This window comes from Chelonia mydas, chromosome 7 (genome assembly GCF_015237465.2).
Source record: "Chelonia mydas isolate rCheMyd1 chromosome 7, rCheMyd1.pri.v2, whole genome shotgun sequence".
NCBI lineage: Eukaryota > Metazoa > Chordata > Testudines > Cheloniidae > Chelonia > Chelonia mydas.
This window is the reverse complement of record NC_057853.1, coordinates 43,195,927-43,218,209: the sequence shown is the minus strand read 5'-3', so window position 1 is coordinate 43,218,209 and position 22,283 is coordinate 43,195,927.

The window sequence follows — 22,283 nt, the reverse complement described above, 5'->3', positions numbered from 1 at the left end:
GAGATCTTAACATTGCAGGTATTTGTCAGAGCCAGGGGAGACTAAGGAAGAGTCTTGTAAATGCATCTGCCCATAGGGTATTGGAGAACTCCTTCCACAGGGATTTTCAGGAAGGCATCCCCCAGAACACTCAGCTGTAAAACAGAGCCATCTCCAAAGTAAACCCAACGCTGAGTTAGTTACAGGTCCAACAGCAGCACTGCAAAGTAATAAGACACTCCTCCTCCTGATCTACTGCTCTCTTGCCATCTCCCCTGCTGTCTCCAGATCAATGGAGGTCAGGGAAATACACTAAAGTGAGGAAACAGCAAATTGGCACTGTCAACTTGCTCCCCATATGTCTCCCACTGGATCTTCATTCAAAATCAGGAAGGTAAATATACAGCAGCCACCCAGGTTTCTTTCCCGCTCCCCAGTTTTTCCTTCAACTTCCTCCCCATCTTCTTGGTCTTTCCTTCAATTTTTTCTTCTTTTCCTGTGTTCCTGTATTCTCCCTGATCTGTGTACATCTCCCATTAACCAGGAGGGATTTATTCTTTTTCATACTATCCCTGGCAGTGCTCTTTGGAACAGTGCTGAATCTTGTCACTTTCCACCTGCTGGGTAGAATGGTGAGGGCTTGGCTCTGCTCTCTGGAGGTTCTGTGCACTTCATCCTGCAAAGTGCTGGGCTCAGTGGCCCAATCTAACAAAGCACTTAAGCACATGCTTAATTTGAAGCATTGGAGTCTGGATGGGAATAGGAATTAGGTCTTATGTATTTTACTACAGAAATCAACGGGCAGACGTGCATTTATTTTATGACTAATCAAGGTGCAAATCCAGTTTGTATGTTTACACAGATCTTATTCGACTCCTTAGACCCTGCTCTGGCAAATGACTTAAGCACGTGCTTAATATTAAGCATGTAAATAGTCTCATTGGTTTCAAATAAGACCACTTTTGTGTGAAGTTTAGGCACATGGTTAAAAGCACTTGAAATCCCAATGTTTGCCAGGTGTTCTGTTTGCATTCTGACACAGAAAACAAACCTCATCCAAACCTAACTGAATTCACAGTGGCAGCTTAAAGGGTTACTCTGAGAAGATAGAAATCTAAGGGATCTCCTTTTAGTTGGTCAATATAGACAGAATTGACTTCTACACTTCTAAGGGAAAAACACAAATCCATCTCTTGTTAGGTAACTAGAAAAAAATATAATGGTATTTGGTGCCCTGTGTAGAAAATAGGGCTGTTAATTGACAGCCCTCTCATGCGATTAACTCAAATTAATTGCAATTAAAAAAATTAATCATGATTAATCGCTGTTTTAATTGCACTGTTAAGAAATAGAATACCAAGTGAAATGTATTTAGATTTTTTTCTAAATTTTCAATTATATTGATTTCAATAACACAGAATACAAAGTGTACAGTGCTCACTTTATATTTTTGCTTACTAATATTTGCACTGTAAAAATAAGAAACAAAATAGTATTTTTCAATTTACTGCACTACAGTATTTGTATGAGATCTTTATCATGAAAGTGCAACTTAAAAGATTTTTTTTTTGGTTACCTAACTGCACTCAAAACCAAAACAATGTAAAACTTTGGAGCCTACAAGTCCACTCAATCCTACTTCTTCAGCAAAGACAAACACGTTTACATTTGCAGGACATAATGCTGTCTGCTTCTTATTTACAATGTCACCTGAAACTGATAACAGGTGTTCGCATGGCACTTTTGTAGCCAGCAGTGCAAGGTATTTATGTGCCAAACATGCTAAACACTCGTATGCTCCTACATGCTTTGGCTCCCATTCCAGAGGACATGCTTCCATGCTGATGTCGCTTGTTAAAAAATGTGTGTTTACATTTGTGACTGAAATCTTTGGGGGAGAATTGTATGTCCCCTGCTCTGTTTTACCTGCGTTCTGCCATGTATTTCATGTTATAGCTGTCTTGGATGATGACCCAGCACATGTGGTTTTTTTGTTTTGGTTTTTTTAAAGAACTCTTTCACTGCAGATTTGACAGGATGCAAAGAAGGTACCAATATGAGATTTCTAAAGATAGCTACGGCACTCGACTCAAGGTTTAAGAATCTGAAGTGCCTTCCAAAATCTGAGAGGGACGAGGTGTTCAGCATGCTGTCAAGGCTGATTTCCCCACTCTGGCACTTTGAGTGCAGAAGGTGGGGGCATACAAGGATTTGAAAAATTAATACTGGCCACTCCAGGCTTGTATTAAACTCCCAAGGTTACAGCTTCTCTCTGACCTTGGATAGGTAGCTGCTGCTGCTACCACCCAAGTGCAAAACCCCTTTGAAAACCCAGGAAGGTGCACTTGGGAATTCCTTCCTGCGGGGTACCCTCTAGCCCTTTCACACCCCCTCTGGGGAAGAACTGAGAAGGAAAAACAAAGGAAATCAGCTGTTGCCATCAGCTAATTAAACATGTGCACAAACCTCTTAGGACATAAAAATCCAATTCTGTTCTTAACTTTTTTTTTTTAAGAGAATACATCTGGGAACTCAGGCTATTGCTAATTTTAAAAAATACACTTACAAGGACTAAGCATCAAGAATAATGTTCTTGAGGTCCAGCTTAAAGGTTACAAGCAAAACAAAAGCGTTTGAGGTTAGCACAGAGAAGTCTGCAAGCCATAAAGAGATAAACCTAATCACATCTTCCTAGACCTTTCCTGATCTACTTACATACAAATCTGAGATTTCAAATGAGTAGCTTCTAGGTATGATACTGATGATTTTTCGTACTTGGCCCAAAGCTTCTTGCAGCATAACTGCAGCCCTGTCTGCCTCTTCCAGAGAACAACAGACAGACAAAAGGGGAGTCTTTTCAATTTAAAAAAGTTTTAGCCTTCCCATTTCAGAGAAACAGCCGTATTAGTCTGTATTCGCAAAAAGAAAAGGAGTACTTGTGGCACCTTAGAGACTAACCAATTTATTTGAGCATAAGCTTTCGTGAGCTACAGCTCACTTCATCGGATGCATACTGTGGAAACTGCAGAAGACATTATATACACAGAGACCATGAAACAATACCTCCTCCCACCCCACTCTCCTGCTGGTAATAGCTTATCTAAAGTGATCATCAAGTTGGGCCATTTCCAGCACAAATCCAGGTTTTCTCACCCGCCACCGCCGCGCCCCCCCCCCCCACACAAACTCACTCTCTTGCTGGTAATAGCCCATCCAAAGTGACCACTCTCTACACAATGTGTATGATAATCAAGGTGGGCCATTTCCTGCACAAATCCAGGTTCTCTCACCCCCTCCAAAAACCACACACACAAACTCACTCTCCTGCTGGTAATAGCCTATCCAAAGTGACCACTCTCCTTACAACAAAAAGAAAAGGAGTACCCGTGGCACCCCAGAGACCAACCAATCCACCCGAGCATGAGCTACAGCTCACTTCATGTAGCCCACGAAAGCTCATGCTCAAACAAATTGGCTAGTCTCCAAGGTGCCAAATCCAGGTTCTCACCCCCGCGCCCCTCCCCCCCCCCCCCCACAAACTCACTCTCCTGCTGGCAATAGCTCATCCAAACTGACCACTCTCCTTACAATGTGCATGATAATCAAGGTTAAACTTGGATTTGTGCTGGAAATGGCCCACCTTGATTATCATGCACATTGTAGGGAGGGTGGTCACTTTGGATAAGCTATTACCAGCAGGAGAGTGAGTTTGTGTGTGCGGGGGGGCGGAGGGTGAGAACCTGGATTTGTGCTGGAAATGGCCCAACTTGATGATCACTTTAGATAAGCTATTACCAGCAGGAGAGTGGGGTGGGAGGAGGTATTGTTTCATGGTCTCTGTGTATATAATGTCTTCTGCAGTTTCCACAGTATGCATCCAATGAAGTGAGCTGTAGCTCACGAAAGCTCATGCTCAAATAAATTGGTTAGTCTCTAAGGTGCCACAAGTACTCCTTTTTCTTTTAGCCTTCCCATTGGCTCTTTTGGTCAGGTGCCCACTCATTTCCTTTTACCTATTCATCACAGTGACTTTTAACCCTTTACAGGTAAAGCAAGTGGAGAACAACTACTAAGAGGGGATTTTATAGCTAGCTGGTTGGCTGGGTCCATAAAAGGGAGCTCCCCTCCCCCCCCCTTTCATTTATCTCACATGCTTTCACAAGTCTTAAAAGAGCAACACTCCAATGAGGAAACTAGAGAACCCAAACTACCAAAAAAGAAAATCAACCTTCTTCTGGTGGCATCTGACTCAGATGATAAAAATGAACATGTCAGTCTGCACTGCTTTGGATAGTCATTGAGCAGAACCTGTCATCAGCATGGACATGTCCTCTGGAATGGTGGTTGATGCATGAAGGGTCATAGGAATCTTTAGGGTATTTGGCACATAAATATCTTGTGATGCTGGCTCCAACAGTGCCATGTGAATGCCTGTTCTCATTTTCAACTAACATTGTAAACAAGAAGTGGGAGAGGCTCTATTGCAAATGTTTGTCTGAATGATTGGCTGAACAAGAAGTAGGACTGAATGGACTTGTAGGCTCTAAACTTTTACATTGTTTTATTTTTGAATGCAGGTTTTTTACATAATTCTACCTTTGTGAATTCAACTTTCATGATAGATATTGCACTACAGTATCTTTCAATTCCCACATTGCAAGTACTATCTCTTTTTTACAGTGCATATATTTGTAATCAAAAATAAATATAAAGTGAGCACTGTACAGTTTGTATGCTGTGTTGTAATTGAAATCAATATATTTGAAAATGTAGAAAACATCAAACTTAAATGGTATTCTATGATTGTTTAACAGTGCAATTAATCATGTGATTAATCACGATTAACTTTTTTAATTGCTGAACAGCCCTAATAGAAATTAACCATTGTGGTGAGGATCCTCATCATTCATTCCCTTACATTCCTCAGTCCCAAATATTTACAATGAATGCATCCATCTTCAAGCTGTTGCCTTGCAGACTTTTTCCTGAGGATCAGGATTTGAGCAATAGAACGTAGCTGACATGCAGTAAAGTACTATAAATGTAGTACAGTTTTATGACTTGGTTTTCAAATACTCCTCAACACATCAATGGGCATCATTAGATCAAATCTACCCAACATTTATCACATGAATTTAATAGTTGGGGGGGGGGGGGGGGAGGGGGAGGTCCCTTTAAAAAATTAAGAGCAGAACCAACAACCCTGGAGATGTGAGTCCTAAACTTATTCATGCAACAGGTACAACAGGGCAACAGCAGTGCACATCCCTGCCCCCTATGCTGCCATGCAAATGTGACTCAGCCCAGATGTGAAGAGGGGAGTTGGCGTCTCTGCTCAGCTACCAACAAAGGGGCAGACTGCGAACTGAGCTGGTGGTGGTTGTGATGTGGTCACACGGTACTGGAAACTGGACTGTTGCCAACAATTCATTTCATGTGCGCCACTGAACAGCCATGAGATGGTAATTCTTTTCAGTCGCTGCTGCTCTTGGGCCTGATCCAAAGCTCACAGAAGTCAATGGAAAGACTGTCTTTGACTTCAGTGAGGTTTGGATCAGTTCCTGGGATGGATTTGCTCTGGCATGTTTTAATCTTGTCCTCTTTAGGGTTTGGAATAAGCATTACAGCAGTTGCAGGTGTACGGGATATTAGGGCTTGATGGAAATAACATTGGCATATGTATCGGAGTCATTTTGTGAGTGAGATCCTCACCCAGTCGTTTCTGGATTTTCCCCACCTGTTTTAAGCAAACAGGTTATCCTATGGAAGAGGAGAATTTGAGTCTAGCGTACATATATCCCTCTGACTTACGCACAGGCATCTCCCATTTTTCCACAATGGTTGTCTTTTTCACGCAGGGGCTGAGAAATGTAAGGGGATTTCCCCTATTACAAAATCAGATTTCAAGTGTGTCGCTGAATTGTGTGTTTGTGGTGCTTTTGTTTTTTAGAGCAGTGGTTCTCAAACTTTGGTAGAATCATAGAATATCAGGGTTGGAAGGGACCTCAGGAGGTCATCTAGTCCAACCCCCTGCTCAAAGCAGGTCCAATCCCCAACTAAATCATCCCAGCAAGGGCTTTGTCAAGTCTGAACTTAAAAACCTCAAAGAGAGGAGATTCCACCACCTCCCTAGGTAACGCATTCCAGTGCTTCACCACCCTCCTAGTGAAAAAGTTTTTCCTAATATCCAACCTAAACCTCCCCCACTGCAACTTGAGACCATTACTCCTTGTTCTGTCATCTGATATCACTGAACAGTCTAGATCCATCCTCTTTGGAACCCCCTTTCAGGTAGTTGAAAGCAGCCATCAAATCCTCCCCCTTCATTCTTCTCTTCTGCAGACTAAACAATCCCAGTTCCCTCAGCCTCTCCTCATAAGTCATGTGTTCCAGTCCCCTAATCATTTTTGTTGCCCTCTGCTGGACTCTTCCCAATTTTTCCAAATCCTCCTTGTGTGGGTCCCAAAACTGGACACAGTACTCCAGATGAGGCCTCACCAATGTCGAATAGAGGGGAACGATCACGTCTCTTGATCTGCTCGCAATGCCCCCTACTTACGCAGCCCAACATATTGTTAGCCTTCTTGGCAACAAGGGGACACTGACTCATATCCAACTTCTCATCCACTGTAACCCCTAGGTCCTTTTCTGCAGAACTGCTGCCTAGCCATTCGGTCCCTAGTCTGTAGCAGTGCATGGGATTCTTCCATCCTAAGTGCAGGACTCTGCGCTTGTCTTTGTTGAACCTCATCAGATTTCTTTTGGCTCAATCCTCTAATTTGTGTAGGTCCCTCTGTATCCTATCCCTACCCTCCAGTGTATCTACCACTCCTCCCAGTTTAGGTATTGGTGACCCCTTTCACACAGCAAAGCTGAGTGCCACCCCCTCTTATAAATTAAACATTTTTATATTTAGCACTGTTATAAATGCTGGAGATTTGGGGTGGAGGCTGACAGCTTGCAACCCCCCCCCCACCTCTCCCACGTAATAACTTTGTGACCTCCTGAGGGGACACAACCCCCAGTTTGAGAACCCCTGTTTTAGAAGCTGAACCTAAACCCTAGTAAACAGCTTTGTGATTGGAAGACTAGCAGGAATCATCCTAACAAGGCATTGCCCGCAGGCTCCTAAGGAGTTATTGGCCTGGTGTATGCCATTCACATAGTCCCTCATCTGTTCCTAATGCCCCTGCCAAGCAACTGCCTGCTTCCTTCACTTCTGGCCTCATCTACTTGACAGCCATGCCTGGAGGTGGGAGGTTTCTGGTCTCTTGACTGCAGTAGGCCTGAGGCTATATGCTTTCCCCTGCTCCCTAGTGGATAGCCTACCAAAAGTGTTACCTCTTGAATTATCACAGCTACCAAAACTGCCAGCACCACCAGGCAGAAGTTCTCCTTTAATTCCAGGCACAGGAGTCTGTTACCTGGAGTGAAACATCCTGGGTTCTATCTCTATTATATAATACTGGTGTCAGAACCAACTCCAGATGTCTCTGAAGTTTCCAATAGGAAACTCCCCATCGACTTCAGTGAGACCAGAATTGGGCTGGGAGTGTCTGTTTTATTAATTCCTGGCAACACCTTCTAGGGTTCTTCCAGAACTTATCCCATGTAGATTGACAGAGGACAAGTTGGTGACGTTCTCCATCAGTAGCTGATTGTTAAGGTCCCACAGGCAAATAACTGAGGGTTGTTAACAGTGTAACTCATGTGGTTCTTAAAAATTAAGCTTATGTTGCCTTTCCCCATGTACCAAATGGGGCATGAGCTGTTTAGATTACATTGGATAAAATGTGCTATAGGGAATTCATTTTTCCTAACTATCCCATAGTTGATATCTCAACTATATAATTTTGTCTCAGTCAGGTCATTGTTCCATACATCTCATTTCCCTTTCCATATAGTCTAATCATAGTCTCTAATGTTATCTGACACACACAGTTCAATATTCATTTGAAAAATGAAGACTTCATTGCCACCAGACCCTGTTCACTAGTTTCTGTCTTTATTTCATGGTTCATTTCACATGACTAAATTAATAACAATCTGTGATCTTGACACATTCCCTGTAAGATGCAGTCTGGATTGGAAACGGTGTAGTGCTGAATGACGCGGCTGTGTAGACCAGTGGCTCTCAACCTTTCCAGACTATTGTACCCCTTTCAGGACTCTGATTTGTCTTGCGTATGCCCAAGTTTCACCTCACTTTAAAACTACTACAACAAAATCAGACCTAAAAAGACAAGTGTCACAGCACACTATTACTGAAAAATTGCTGACTTTCTCATTTTTACCATATAATTATAAAATCAATTGGAATACAAATATTGTACTTACATGTCAGTGTGTAGTACATAAAGCAGTATAAACAAGTCAGTCTACTTGAAATTTTAGTTTGTACTGACTTTTTTTCTAGGACTTCTTATATAGCCTGTCGTAAAACTAGGCAAATATCTAGATGAGTTGATGTACCCCCTGGAAGACTGCTGCATACCCCAAGGGTATGCGTACCCCTGGCTGAGAACCACTGGTATAGAACTTCCAACAGTGCTGTGACTGTGTCACTGAGCTTCACAGGGGACTTTATCCATAAACACTAAGTTTTCTCTGATGTAACCTCCTGTAGACAAAAGAGAGACCAAACATAGTTAAACTTCACTTAATTATTTTAATTCCTCATAGTCTAAACTCTTATAATTGGAGCATTTGAAATAACAGGGCAGACTCATCCCAGGAACAACTCCCTGAGTTCCTTAGAACTACATCAAGGCTGAATTTGCCCCAATAAGCTAGAGGGGAAAATAGTCCCTCAAATATAGGGCTGTTGTGTCTAGCCTTATATTCTTCAGTAGGTTTCAGACTCTTACCCCCATATCCCAACAGCTTGTCTTGTGCCCCCCACCCCCACCCCGCCACACACACACTGTTTTTAAAGTTTGTAGGCTCTAGCCTTAGAAGAGCAAGGCAACGTAGGGTGATGAGCAATGCAGACTTTCTAGTGCCTTAACCCCATTTCAGACAGACGTGACATCATAATTCCTACACGACCACCCGTAGAGAAGAGCCAATAGTTCCCTCTCCACACTCATTTGCTGCTTGATCTCTCCACTGTGCCTGCCAACAAGGGGGCTGAACCGACAAATATAATAGCATGTTGTTGGGTTTTTCTTCCTACTGTCAGAGATTTCTCCTCTGCAGCTCTTTCCAACTGGAGCTGCCTTCCTGTATCTCTTTGCCTCATCAGCTCTCCACTTTTTTCGCTCTTTGACCAAACACCTAAATAATAGCACTCAGTGTGTGTGTTGAATGTAAATTAGAAGGGAACGGCTGCATTAGCTTGTTCAGTCCCCATCTGCCTTGGCTTATGCACTGTACAAATCCTTGCGGCAGTACTGTTAGGGAGAGAGCTTTCTCCCCCATGTTGTCCAAGGGAAGAACGCCAGGGCAGATGGTTCAGGATCTGGGTGGGTAAGGGCTGCAGACCCTGGTTGTGGTCTGTGGAGAAGGTTGTTGGCTTCAAAACTATAAACATATGAATGTTTTGCTGTGAACTTTTTTCCTGTGCTGCATTTGCTAGCTATAACTTCCTATTTCTTTTCCAAGAGGAGTCTCTGACAGGTCCACTCCATCCCTTTGAGAGTCAGTGCCACATGTCCACTTCTTTACAGCCAATCTGCCACTAGTGCAGCTGGTGATAGGCCATGGCAAAGGGGAAGTTTCTGTAGTCATTGGTAATTTATTGTAACAGGGCCTTAGCTGCCATCTGGTCGTTCTGCTCTCCCTGTGCTCAGCTTGGCCCCTCCGTTGGCTCTGTTTGGGGATGGAGAACACAACTTCTGCACTCAGCCGGGGAGCTGCGCATTCTTTTACTCAGCGCTCCATGTTCTCCAACATGTGCACTTTGAAGCACTTGGAGGAGAGGAAGGTGATTGGGACAGTCAACATTGATTCACCAAGGACAAGTCATGCCTGACCAACCTGATAACTGGCTCTGTGGATATGGGGAAAGTGGTGGATGTGATATCTTGACTTTAGCAAAGCTTTTGATACGGTCTCCCACAGTATTCTTGCCAGCAAGTTAAAGTATTGATTGGATGAATGGACTATAAGGTGGTGTGACAAAGTTCCTCCTCTACCTTGGTGGGTCTTGTACTTATTGGCAGATTTGCTCGCCTCAGAGATTCACAGCAGCCCTCAGTTTGGCCGTTTTCATGAATCCACAGTCCAGGTCAACTCCTCCGGTATCAAGTAGGGAGTTGGGGATGGGGGGAACCCAGGCCCGCCCTCTACTCTGAGTTCCAGCCCAGGGCCCTGTGGATTGCAGCTGTCTACAGTGGCTCCTGTAATAGCTGCGTGACAGCTACAACTCCCTGGGCTACTTCCCCATGGCCTCCTTCCAACACCTTCTTTATTCTCACCACAAGACCTTCCTCCTGGTGATTGATAATGCTTGTACTTCTCAGTCTTTTAGTAGTACGCCTTCTCACTCTCAGCTTTTTGCACCTCTTGCTCCCAGCTCCTCACAGGTGCATCACAAACTGAAGTGAGCTCCTTTTTAAACCCAGGTGCCCTGATTAGCCTGCCTTAATTGATTCTAGCAGCTTGTTGATTGGCTGTAGGTGTTCTTATCAGCCTGTTTGCCTTTAATTGTTTCCAGAAAGTTCCTGATTGTTCTAGAACCTTCCCTGTCATCTTACTCAGGGAAAAGAGACCTACTTAACTTGTGGCTAATATATCTGCCTTCTATCACTCTCCTGTAGCCATCTGGCCTGACCCTGTCACAGTGGATAGAAAGCAGGCTAGATTGTCAGGCTCAATGGGTAGTGATCAACACCTCAATGTCTAGCTGGCAACCGGTATCAAGTGGAGTGCCCCAGTGGTCAGTCCTGGGGCTGGTTTTGTTCAACATCTTCATTAATGATCTGGATGATGCGATGAATTTCACCCTCAGCAAGTTCGCAGATGACACTAAGTTGCGGGGAGAGGTAGATATGCTGGAGGGTAGGGATAGGGTCCAGAGTGACCTAGACAAATTGGAGGATTGGGCCAAAAGAAATCTGATGAGGTTCACCAAGGACAAGTGCAGAGTCCTGCACTTTAAGAAGGAAGAATCCCATGCACCGCTACAGGCTGGGGACCGACTGGCTAAGCAGCAGTTCTGCAGAAAAGGTCCTGTGGATTACAGTGGACGAGAAGCTGGATATGAGTCATCAGTGTGCCCTTGTTGCCAAGAAAGCCAATGGCATATTGGGGTGTATTAGTAGGAGCATCGAGGGAAGTGATTATTCCCTTCTATTAGGCACTGGTGAGGCCACACCTGGAGTATTGTGTCCAGTTTTGGTCCCCCCGATACAGAAGGGATGTGGACAAATTGGAGAAAGTCCAGCGGAGGGCAACAAACATGATTAGGGGGCTGGAGTACGTGACTTATGAGGAGAGGCTAAGGGCACTGGGGTTATTTAGTCTGCAGTTAGAGAAGAATGAGGGGGGATTTGATAGCAGCCTTCAGCTACCTGAAGGGGGGTTCCAAAGAGGCCCGGCTTGACAAAGCCCTGGCTGGGATGATTTAGTTGGTGTTGGTCCTGCTTTGAGCAAGGGATTGGACTAGATGACCTCCTGAGGTCTCTTCCAACCCTAATCTTCTATGATTCTATGTCAGACTGGTCTCTCTCCCAGCAGGGTCCAGGATAAAAGATTTCAGTGGTAAAATACCAAAATCTGGACGGTCTGCCTCCCACCTGCCGGCGATCCCACCAGTCAGCTCCTTCCTCTCTCCCACAGTGCTTCCCACATGCCAGCGAACAGCAATTTAGCAGTTTGCAGGAGGTGCAGGGGGTGGGGAGGAGTGGGGACAGGAAGAGGCAGGGGAGGGGTGTGAAGAGGTTTGGCAGGGGTGGGGCCTGAGGCAGAGTGGGGGTGGAAGGAGGTGGGGCAGGGCTTGGAGGAAGGGGTGGAGTGAGGGTGGGGCCTGGGGCAGAGCAGGAGTCAAGCACCCCCTGGCCTCTGAGTAAGTTGGCACCTATGCCTTTGGACCTGGACCGTGAATCAGCTGCTTCATTGTTTTACACTTGGCCATTTCAGATCCCAGTGGGTCAGTGATGAAGAAGGGAGCCAGCTATGTTGGCCTCCTGGAAATAGAATAATTGATGTTCTGTCCCAAACATGCCCATTAGTCAATATCAGCTTAATCAAATTCCATCCCTGTTTGTTCACTATTGTATCTATTGAGGTCAGGAAGGAGTATTCCAATTAAATTAAAGTGTTTTCCCGTAATATCAATACAATATATGTCATACAGTAAAGTTGCTTATTTGTATGAGCATCCAGTCTTAGCCCTACAGTTAGGCCTACTTTCTTTCAGTAAGATGGTCCTCTAGGTTATACATCCATGCAGGGTTGTAGCAGGGTGGGAAGACCTCTTTACTGTATTTCACAGATTACTTAATGCTGTGCCTCACAGCTCAGAAGAATCTCCAGTGAGCCATTGCCTCCCTTCCTACATAAGTAAGGGTGAAGTGGGTTGTCCAGGCAGGTAGGGTACAGATCCCACCTCTCTACCCCTGCAGTGTGGAGCCATGCAATAATTCTGATTAATGCACATTAGTGTTTGTGGTCCCAGCTGAGTGACTTTAAAAGGCAAATTCTTAAAAGAAATTCCCTCATGGTGTACTTTAGAGAAACTCACACAAAATGGTCATATTTCAAAATGGCTCCCATTTCCCAATGCTCATGTTTCAACTTCCTGGTCTCTTTTGCAACTTCCTAAATTTCAAACAGTGGTTTTGTAACTTTATCTCTGAACTATCTAACATCTGTTTTTTATTTTTCATTGGGCCACTTTCAAAAGCCAGTGCTTACCCACAGTTTGTTTAGTATAAACACTGGTATCTGAGATATCACAGCTTTATCCTATACTTATTTCTATCTAATTACAGGAAATAAGGCCCTGATCCAAGGCCCATTGGAGTCAGTAATAGTGTGCAGTAACTTTAAGTAAATGTTTTATTAGGAGTAACTACTGTATAACTAGTTCATAACAATAATGTTTTAAATAAACAAGTATATGCTTTGTTAGTTAAGTGGGCAGACATTTAGATCCCCAGATGCTAGTTGTCTTGAAGTTTTGGTAGCTAGAGGCCGGATCCAACAGCCACTAAAGCAAAAAGGAACTTCTCAGTTGACATAAATGGAGTTGGACTGAGCTCTATAGAAGCAAAAACTCCTAAATGTCCTGCAGACGCTCTTCCCCCCCCCCCCCCCCCCACCTTAAAGAGACCTTATAGGAGACTGAAATTATGGATGATGACCTCCAAGGTTTTAGGCTGACGGACCACGTTCCATCACCCAGGAGGAGGCCTTCAGTCCCTTCTAGAAAAGCCCTATCGAACGTAATAGAGAATGGTGACATTTCGATTGAGTCCTTTAGCATATGACAGAGAATTAGTTTGTTGGATTTGTAATGATTTCTTTTCTCTGCCTATTTACCATATCTCCAAATGCTGTACAGTGTTAAGCTCACCAGCTGAGCCAGTACGACAGCATTTGAAACATCTTTTAGAAGACGTTGGAACATGCCCCATAGAGGAAAATGGCGTGAGGGAGACAGCCAGGCTTGGCTGATTCAGGAAAGTGACAAACAAGTTTGGGTGCTTCCATTCTGAGGTGCCCGTTTGAGGAAGGGCATGACTTTCAGAAAGAGCTGAGCAATCGCTATCTGAAAACTTCACCCTTTTAAGGTGGCTCAAGTTGGACACCAAAAATAGAGATGCTCACAACCTTGGCCAGAGAGTGCATGCGCTTGGCCTGGCATTGCTGTCAGGTCGATAGGGACAGTAAGCCCAATGGGAGATAAAAGGAAGAAGTTACTGGGAGAGACCCAAGCTCCAGACTAGCTCATCTCTTTTTGCACCATGGCCTGTGAGAAATGCTTGCATATAACTCAAGCATGCAAATTCCAGACGTGCACTGCAAATGAAGTACTAGCACACATGTGGCCAGTTAGGGGCAAGCAAATGAGTGTGCAAACTTTGATCATTCCTCCTGTAAAATTGGCCTGCGTGAATTCATGATTTGTGCCAGTGGAGTTGGAGGCTGGTAGCATGCTGGGCAAAGTATGGTAAGATGCACGCAGGGAAACCTGCTCAACTATGCACAGATTATATCTTGAATTTCAAAAGCACCTTTTACTCAGCAGGAGCATTGTACAAATGATACACATGCAGGCATTTCCTTATCTCCCAGTCAAATGCAGCCATCTCTGAGGTACTGCTGATAAATAGTCCGGAACAATACCATGTAATTGTTTTGGGTGGGAAGCAAAGAACAGCTTGTGTTCTGTTCAGATTACAGGGGCAATTAAAGTAGGGAGAACCTGTACAGTGGTTATTTGCACTTGGCTAGGACACTGGATAAAACCTCTTCCAAAAACTGCCACTGACTCTTCAATGACAACACTAGACCATGCTGTAAATTCCATCTCATCCAATGGATGGAACCTAAAATAGCACAGCAGCCTCCTAACTCCATGCTTGAGTGCTGGTTCAATATTGACTCAGACACCACTTCCTGTAGCACCTCTGAGGTCTCGCATCCAAACACTGACCACACCTACTCCTGCTTCGCTTGTGAGAACTGACAAGTCCTAGCCTGAGGCGGGAGGGCTTCAGGCCATGTTTAGAGCCATTGTTCCTAAGACTACCAAGCATGCAAGTTGCCATCAAACAGGCTGCCAGCAGCCTCTCCCTGCATCCCCTCTACATGCTCGCACACCGACACGCCAGTAAGAACTTGCCTGTGAGTCACTCCATTCTGTTCCCGGGTGGGTGTCTTCTGAAAAGGGCAAGGCACATGGGTTTGGATTCCTTTTATAAAAATGTCCTTTTACAATCCATGTAACCTTTCCAATCCCTTTCAGCATCAAGACTGGCAAGTGCAAATCGGTAGGGAATGTCTTGCAGAATATTTGGCTCAGCATGAGTAACAGTCTCAAATGTAACTGTTTAGTTTGGCACAAAGCATAGTGTAGTAAATATAGTAGAAGGAGAAGATGAGGAGAGAGGTTTTGTAAATAATGGGGCAGTGAGGAAACACAGGGCAACGAGCATGGACATTGCCCCGTAAAGGAAGTATTGGGAAAGGAAGGGGGCTTTGGAGAAAGGACTTTGGAGCAAAGAGCCAATGTAATGGATCAATATGATGTTTTACATCAGCCAAATTGAGAAAGTGTTGGGGGGACAAATCTTCACTGACTAAGTGCATTTGCTTTTTGGTGGGGACTAGGTTTATTTTGCAATGTGATCTGCCAATATTGTTCACTGACTTCAAGCATGCGGGGCGGGGATGGAGGGATCAACCTGCGATTAGTAACCTGTCCCCCTCCTTACCATTTAGAGAAATATAAAACACAGACCAGAACAAACCATCCAAATATTTTGAGATATTTTACTTCCAGAGATATTTGCATTTTAGTGGTCGATTACTTAGTGTTCTCTGTATTCCATATAGCGTGTATGTGTGCCCTTTGTAAATCAATCAATTATCCAGCACAGTGTTTCTGGGATTTCGGTAACAACCTTGCTTTCCACTAACACATCGATTTCTATGTTGTGTAGGTCATACCGTCTTTAATGCACAGGGCAGGTGGCACCATGGCAGTGATTCATGCAAAAAAGAACGTACATGTTACAGCTGACTCGAAAATGTAAGATAGGGGAATCATAATTTTTGTTTTTTATATTGAAATTTTGTCAACCTTCTGACACTCGAAAAATTTTGACCAGCTCTATAGTTGGGTTAAAAAACAAGGGGGTGGGGGGAGGAACTGAATTTTTTTGACTTTTTTACATTTTGACATCAACATTTTGAAATGAGAAAAACTTCAACTCGCTTTACTAACTTCACTGTCATAGCAGCTGCACCCTCCATGGCCAGAGAGTCCCAGGCACCATACCACTTGCAGAACTCAGGACTGTGTAAAAAGAACAGGAGGACTTGTGGCACCTTAGACTAACAAATTTATTTGAGCATAAGCTTTCGTGAGCTACAGCTCACTTCATCGGATGCATTCGCTAATCCTTTGCTCAGAAGATCTTGACTGGTCAGGTTCATTATGAACAAATAATAGTAAAAAAATCTACTTTTTTTTAGTGATTGCAGTGGTGGTGAATGGTGCCATATTGACAACGCTGTATGTTAAAGACACAGACTCGGTAAAGCAAGGCTTGGGCATTGTGAGCTCGTAGGATTCCTGGCTCTGCCCACACCCTATGTCACCTTTTCTTTCTAGAAAGGCACTCCCACCTCCTTAATATCAGAGGTGGTAATGATCACCTACTTCACTGGTTCATCGGGAAAATGTGCATCAGTTCTGATTGGCAAAGACTACCTCTGCAAGAAGAGTGAGCACGTAGTTGAGTCTTTTGTGAACATTAATAACTTGATTTTCCTATTGGAAGCGCCCACTCTCAGACATGGGGGGGGGGGAAAAAGAACCACACTGGCTGCACTGGTGGTACCTACTCTCAGCCTAGCTTTCAAAGCACTGTTTAGGGAATTAGCGGCATGACTGCCATTAATATCAATGAGCCAGACTTACTCTGCGCCCCATCTGTGTTGTACAACGTTTTCAGAGGGTTCTCTCTCTCTAGGGTTTTCTGCCCCACCCATCCTGATGCTATTTGAGCACTTGAAAGAAAAGTCGTGCAACAAGGAAAGAGCCCGATGCACCAGGATGTGGTCAGGCTTGAATGGGCCATGAAGCGCTGAATATCATGTTCTGCCTCTTACTGATTTTTTGCAAGTGACTCAAGGTGAGAACTCTGTGTATGATTCATAAAACACAAGATTCAGTTCAAGCAGGCATGAATTGACATGTGGCATGCAGGGGCAGGGCTTCCAATAACTTACACATTTTGGGAGCAACTCTCTTTTTGCAGCAGCCTGAAAACAGGGTGTGAAGTTGTTCTCCATGCTGACAATGTGGCCTCCACCAAGAGGCTGCAGGAATGATGTCTAAAGGGAAAAACAAGGTGTAGTTCCAGGCAAACTTAATGGATACCATAGGAAGTGTGCTGTCATAGGGCTAATAGCCAAAAGCACACTCTGGAAATAGCGTGGAACGAGAACTCCAGATCCAAACACTCCTCAAACTTTGGGGCAGTTTGGATCCAGATCCAAACTTTGCAGTTTAGTCCCATCTCTAACAATTGTGAGGCCCATGGAAAAAGTAAACAAATTGTCACTAGAATAGTGTGAGGAAAAAGCAACTAATCAAATAAAATGGTGTGCATGCTTATTTGGATGACTACGGCTTTGGTGATTATTCATAAAGGGAAGGCATGCATTGCCAAGAGCAGAATTTCCTAGCTCAATATTGGGCAGTGACATACACTGCACAAGTGATGCAAATCAGATAGAAGGGACAGGTCATCAAGTGGTTTAAACTGGGGTAGTGCCACTAAGAGGTAGTGTGGCCTAGCAGACGGAGCATTAGACTGTGGGTCAGGAGAGACCTGGGTTCTAGTGTGAGCTCTGGCCTGCTGGTTGACCCTTGGCAAGTCACTTCCCCTCTCTGTGCCTCAGTTTCCCCATCTGTAAAATTGGGATAATGATGGTAAGCTTTGTAGATTGCTTGGGGATCTAATGATAAGCTAGGCATTACTATGAGGAAAAAGAATTACTCTTGTAAAACATAACCTCGTTGTCAGAATCTTCACTGCCCCAGGGCTGGATCTGGTATTACTTGATTGGTAACGTCATTGCAGAATTATTTGAGTGTTTCTTTGTTCAAAGATCTATGTATCTTACTTGTACATTTCAATTATCTGTGTGATATCTGTAGTCTCGGGGACACCTTTGAATACAATTAAGCAGTGATAATCACTTGTGTGTGTGGGGAAAAAATGAAGGTTTAATGTGTTGCTAGTTAGGGAGGCTGACCCAGAAAGAACACACACACAAATGCACCTGCATGTTCTCTCATATAACCTAAGTATGAAACCTCCCATGGATCAGTCCAATAGCAGATGCGCCTGTTTACATGGAAAACTAACACACCCAGAAGATATGCTCTTCAGATCCTCTGATGCCATTTGATTACATTTGTCAAGTTAGTGAGTGTGGTACTCTTTTTACAAACATAGAAATATGCACCACTTTTTGATCCAAAGGCCATTAAACATTCAATGGGAAGACTCCTGCTTGCTTTGGATCAAGAGCCCTAGATTGGGCCCCAAGGGTGCTAGTTGTACGGAAATGAGTCAGAGTGGTCTAACCTGCTTTGAGGGCCAGATCACAAAGCTCCGATTGTACTATAATTAGTCTCACAATTCACAGATGATATTCACCTTTATTCACAACCAATTAAATGTAAAGCTATCTGAGTAAGTCGCACCTGGAGAGGATACAGTGGGGAAACTTGCAAATGTCAGACAAAGTTGTTGGTTGCGTACACTGGTCTGGTGTTGAGACAGTTACTTAATTTTACTGACTTGGAACTTGCAGGTTCCAAACTCTGTTCTGTAGGGTGAGAGAACAGGAAACCAGTTTGGAGAGAGGAGAGAGCATTGTTATTGCATTACTTAGCCTGTGAATTGGTTTCTAGGATTTTGGCCATTTTGTGCCACTAGGGACAGTCATCCTGTTTTTATTAGTGTAGCTTGTTTTAACTTTGCCACTTTGATAAGATTACAGGCCCAATGTCAAATATAAGGTTGAGAAGGCAGGCACTGCCCAGCTGTATCATTACCCCACACAGTCACCTACAGTACGCCTGCTACTTGGTTACTGCTGGGCCCTCCAGCAGTTCTGCCACTGCAAATCCACTTCAGTCCTGACCTGCAGCATTCCCTGCTCTTCCCGTCCTTGCCTCTCTCTCACTCTGCCAGTGCACCCCTGTGCAGTATCTCCTGCTTGTCTTCACCTTTGCTGCACTATGAAAAGAAGGGTGCTGGTGAGTAACTGGAGGTAAAATCCTGGTGAAGACATGGCACTTTGAACTTTTCACACAAGTTGCCAGGGTGAGTTGAAGACTAGGCTGTCATAACCTGACCAAACTCGTGTAAAAACTACAAGCTAAGTTTCTTCTCTAGATTATGAATCGTGTTTATTGTGGTAGTGCCTAAGAACCAAACAAAAATGGGACCTCAGTATGCTAGGTAAAACCAGAAGGTCCCTCCCCTGATGACCTAAATAGAGCAGACAGGGAGGGGAAGAGGTAGAAGACGCTGGCAGAGCAAACAATGTGGTGGTAGCAAATGTCACATTAGTTTCATGATTTGGGGGGTGGGAGTTAGGAGGGGATGAGCTAACTGGGGAGTGACCGGGGGGGGAGGGGTAGGAGGGGCAGGTGCGGAGTTAGGCAGAGGTGAAGAGATGGAAAAAGAGGGCTGAACCAAACAGCACAGGCCTGAGAGAGCCTGGTCAGAACTGTACAAGTTTCTCTGAATGTCCAGAGGTCCCTGCTTTGGCAGCTTCTGTCCCTATGGGCTGGAGTGTCTGGCTGGCTCCTCTCTGCTGTCTTCCCCCAAGGCCACTGGTGGGGGGAGGGGAGGCCACGTGGGTCCTAGTGCCACCAGAAGGGCACTCCATTTAGCGAAGGGCATGCCCTGTGTTCTCTGTGAAGGCAAGGCCTCAGTCATGAGCTCCCATAGTCCCGCAAGGGCTCTTGAGTGCTGCCCTGCAGCACCCAGTTCTGGATCCTCACGCGGCTCTGCCAGTGCACGTTGGCTCTGCCAAGCCAGGCCCTCCGGTGTTGCCTTTCTGGACAGATGCTGTGTTCAAGTATACTGAACAGTGAGGGCACCAAGTGACTTTCCCTTGTGAGATGAACAGAATATGAACGTCTGCCTCCTAAGACGAAATGCTGGTGCAGCCTCACCTCATCACTCAGCCTGATCTTCTGGCCCTTTCGCAAAGGTGACATCGCGTCTATCAGACTATTTACATTGCACCATAAAGTGTGGAACTTAAGAATAAAAGCACATACCCCGTGACGATCATCCTTTGACAGGAACACAACTGCATTAGTGTAAGACATGATATAATTGAAACCTCTGGCAGATTTCCCACAGCAAAATTGTTAATCCTCACTAGCTAGGATTAGTCACCACTTCTTACAAGCCCTGACACACAGCCTGCAAGTTATTCAGTTAATCCCCATTTATGGGATAAATATTGCATACTATGGAAGGAAGACACTGCCAAATTTCCCATCCTATTGCATAATGATGCATTGTGTCTCTTACAACTGAAGGTAGAGGTGGTGAAAAGCAATAAGGTGTGATTGATGTCCGCAGACTTCATCCGTCAGAACGTAGCTGGATCAGCAGGGAAATTTTAGTACAAAATAGCTTATTGAAACACAAAGTGGTGAATGCCTGATTTTTCCCTCTCAAAACACTAGAGTATTCCACCTTTACTGTTTTAAAGCGGTAAATAGTCCTTGATTCCAGCTGGGATATACCTACTAATGTTTTCTTCCTTCTTTTTTTCCATAATAGCATGCCGCTGCCGGAAGTGGTGGTGTTGCCTTCAAGCTCATGGGGGTAACATTTTCAGAAGCACCTAAATTCCATTTTGAAAAGTGCCTAGGTGCCTAACCTCCATTGAAATCACTGGAATTTAGGCACCTACATACTTTTGAAAATCCCACTAAGTGCCTATCTGCATGTGTTGGTGAAGTGCCTAAATACTTTAAAAAATCTGGTCCTAAGTCCCTTAGGTGCTTTTGAAAACTTCACCTTACGAGCATTTAGTAAACACAGCAATGGCCAAATCTTCAAATTTGCAGCTGAAGTTTGAAACTGGCAATTTTGCACCTGTTTTTCCATCTGCAATTGAATTATGGGTGCAGATTTGGGTACTTTCATTTACCCGATTGTGGATGCAAATCAGGACACTAGAGTTGCAAGTATTCAACAGCTGTAATTTGTTTGGAAGGCGCAAAAATGCAGCTGCCAGTTGCTCTTGCAAAATGGGAAGCTGGAGCTTAGCTGTTTTTCAGAAGTTAATTCAAAGATACCAGATCAGAGCAGCAGATGATTGAAATCAATGGACCTCAGCTGATTTACACAAGCTAAGGATCTGACCGACTGTAATAAGGCAAAGAGTAGAGCTGCTTGGAAAAGGGTAAATATTTTCTGTGAAAATTTTTTCAAAATAAATTTAGAATTTTTATTTATCTTCCCAAATAGTTTAGTGGAAATATTTGTTTAGCATTTTTCTAATGGAAAAAACAAAGTGGGGGTTTTTGGGGGGTGGGGTGGGGAGATGAGGTTTGGTGGGTTTCAATATCCAAAAAGTGAACTTACATTTTGTGGGGCTCAGTTTTTCATCAAACAGCTGTAAATTTTCAAAAGAAAAACATGCAGAAAAAAAGACTTGTCTTCTAATTTTTTAAAATGAAAAATCAGGACTAGGTTTAGTAAAGAGCTAGCAGGGTTATTGAATATGAACAACTTTGCTGATAAGCCTTTCTGTAACTCACCACAACTTCCAAAATTTGAGTCTAGCATGCACTGGGGCTTAGATAAAGTCTGGCATGGATTCTTCAGGAGTTCTCTGTTGTTCCTGGGTTAGCCCACAAAGCACTTGCTGGTGGGTTTGGTACAAATGAGATCCTGTGTCCCAGAGCTTTCTGTTCCCCTTTCCAATCTCTTGCCCTACCTGATGACTCCCCCCCCCCACAAGACTCTTCAGGACTGGTAATGTTTTCCCAACATCTGATGGCTATATTTGCCTTGTATACATATATTTAAACATTGTTGTATGTGCAACTGAGTTAGCAACTCATTATTCATTCACAGCATATTCATGACTACAGAGGAAAAAAGCTGTTAGATCATCTTTCACATCACCCCTGCCAGTGTAGGCTTGTCCCCTGCAGTAGTACTTTGTCGATTCCTGTTTTAAAGAAGGCCCTGATCCAAAACCCACAAGCCCCATGGAAGGATTCCCTTTGATTTCAATTGACTTTGGATCAGGCCCGAAATCTATGATGCGCCTATCCCTTCCTTATGGTGTTTATTCTACAATCTAATCTCACTATGAGGTTATATTAATCCAATATTCAATTTAGATTTTAATTTTGTCCTAATTATCTACGCCTTATTCCCTGGGAAAAACCCTCACATGTTCTGTCTTGTGATTTGAATTGATTTTGAAATACCTGCAGGTGTGTTGGAGTCAAATTGTGGAGTCAGTTGGCATTTGCAAGCTTTATTTTTCTCCCCTTCCAGCCTTGCTGGGAATTTTCTTTGAGGTTTTTCTTCTGTTTCCTCTCCTACATCCCTTGTCATACAAGGTCA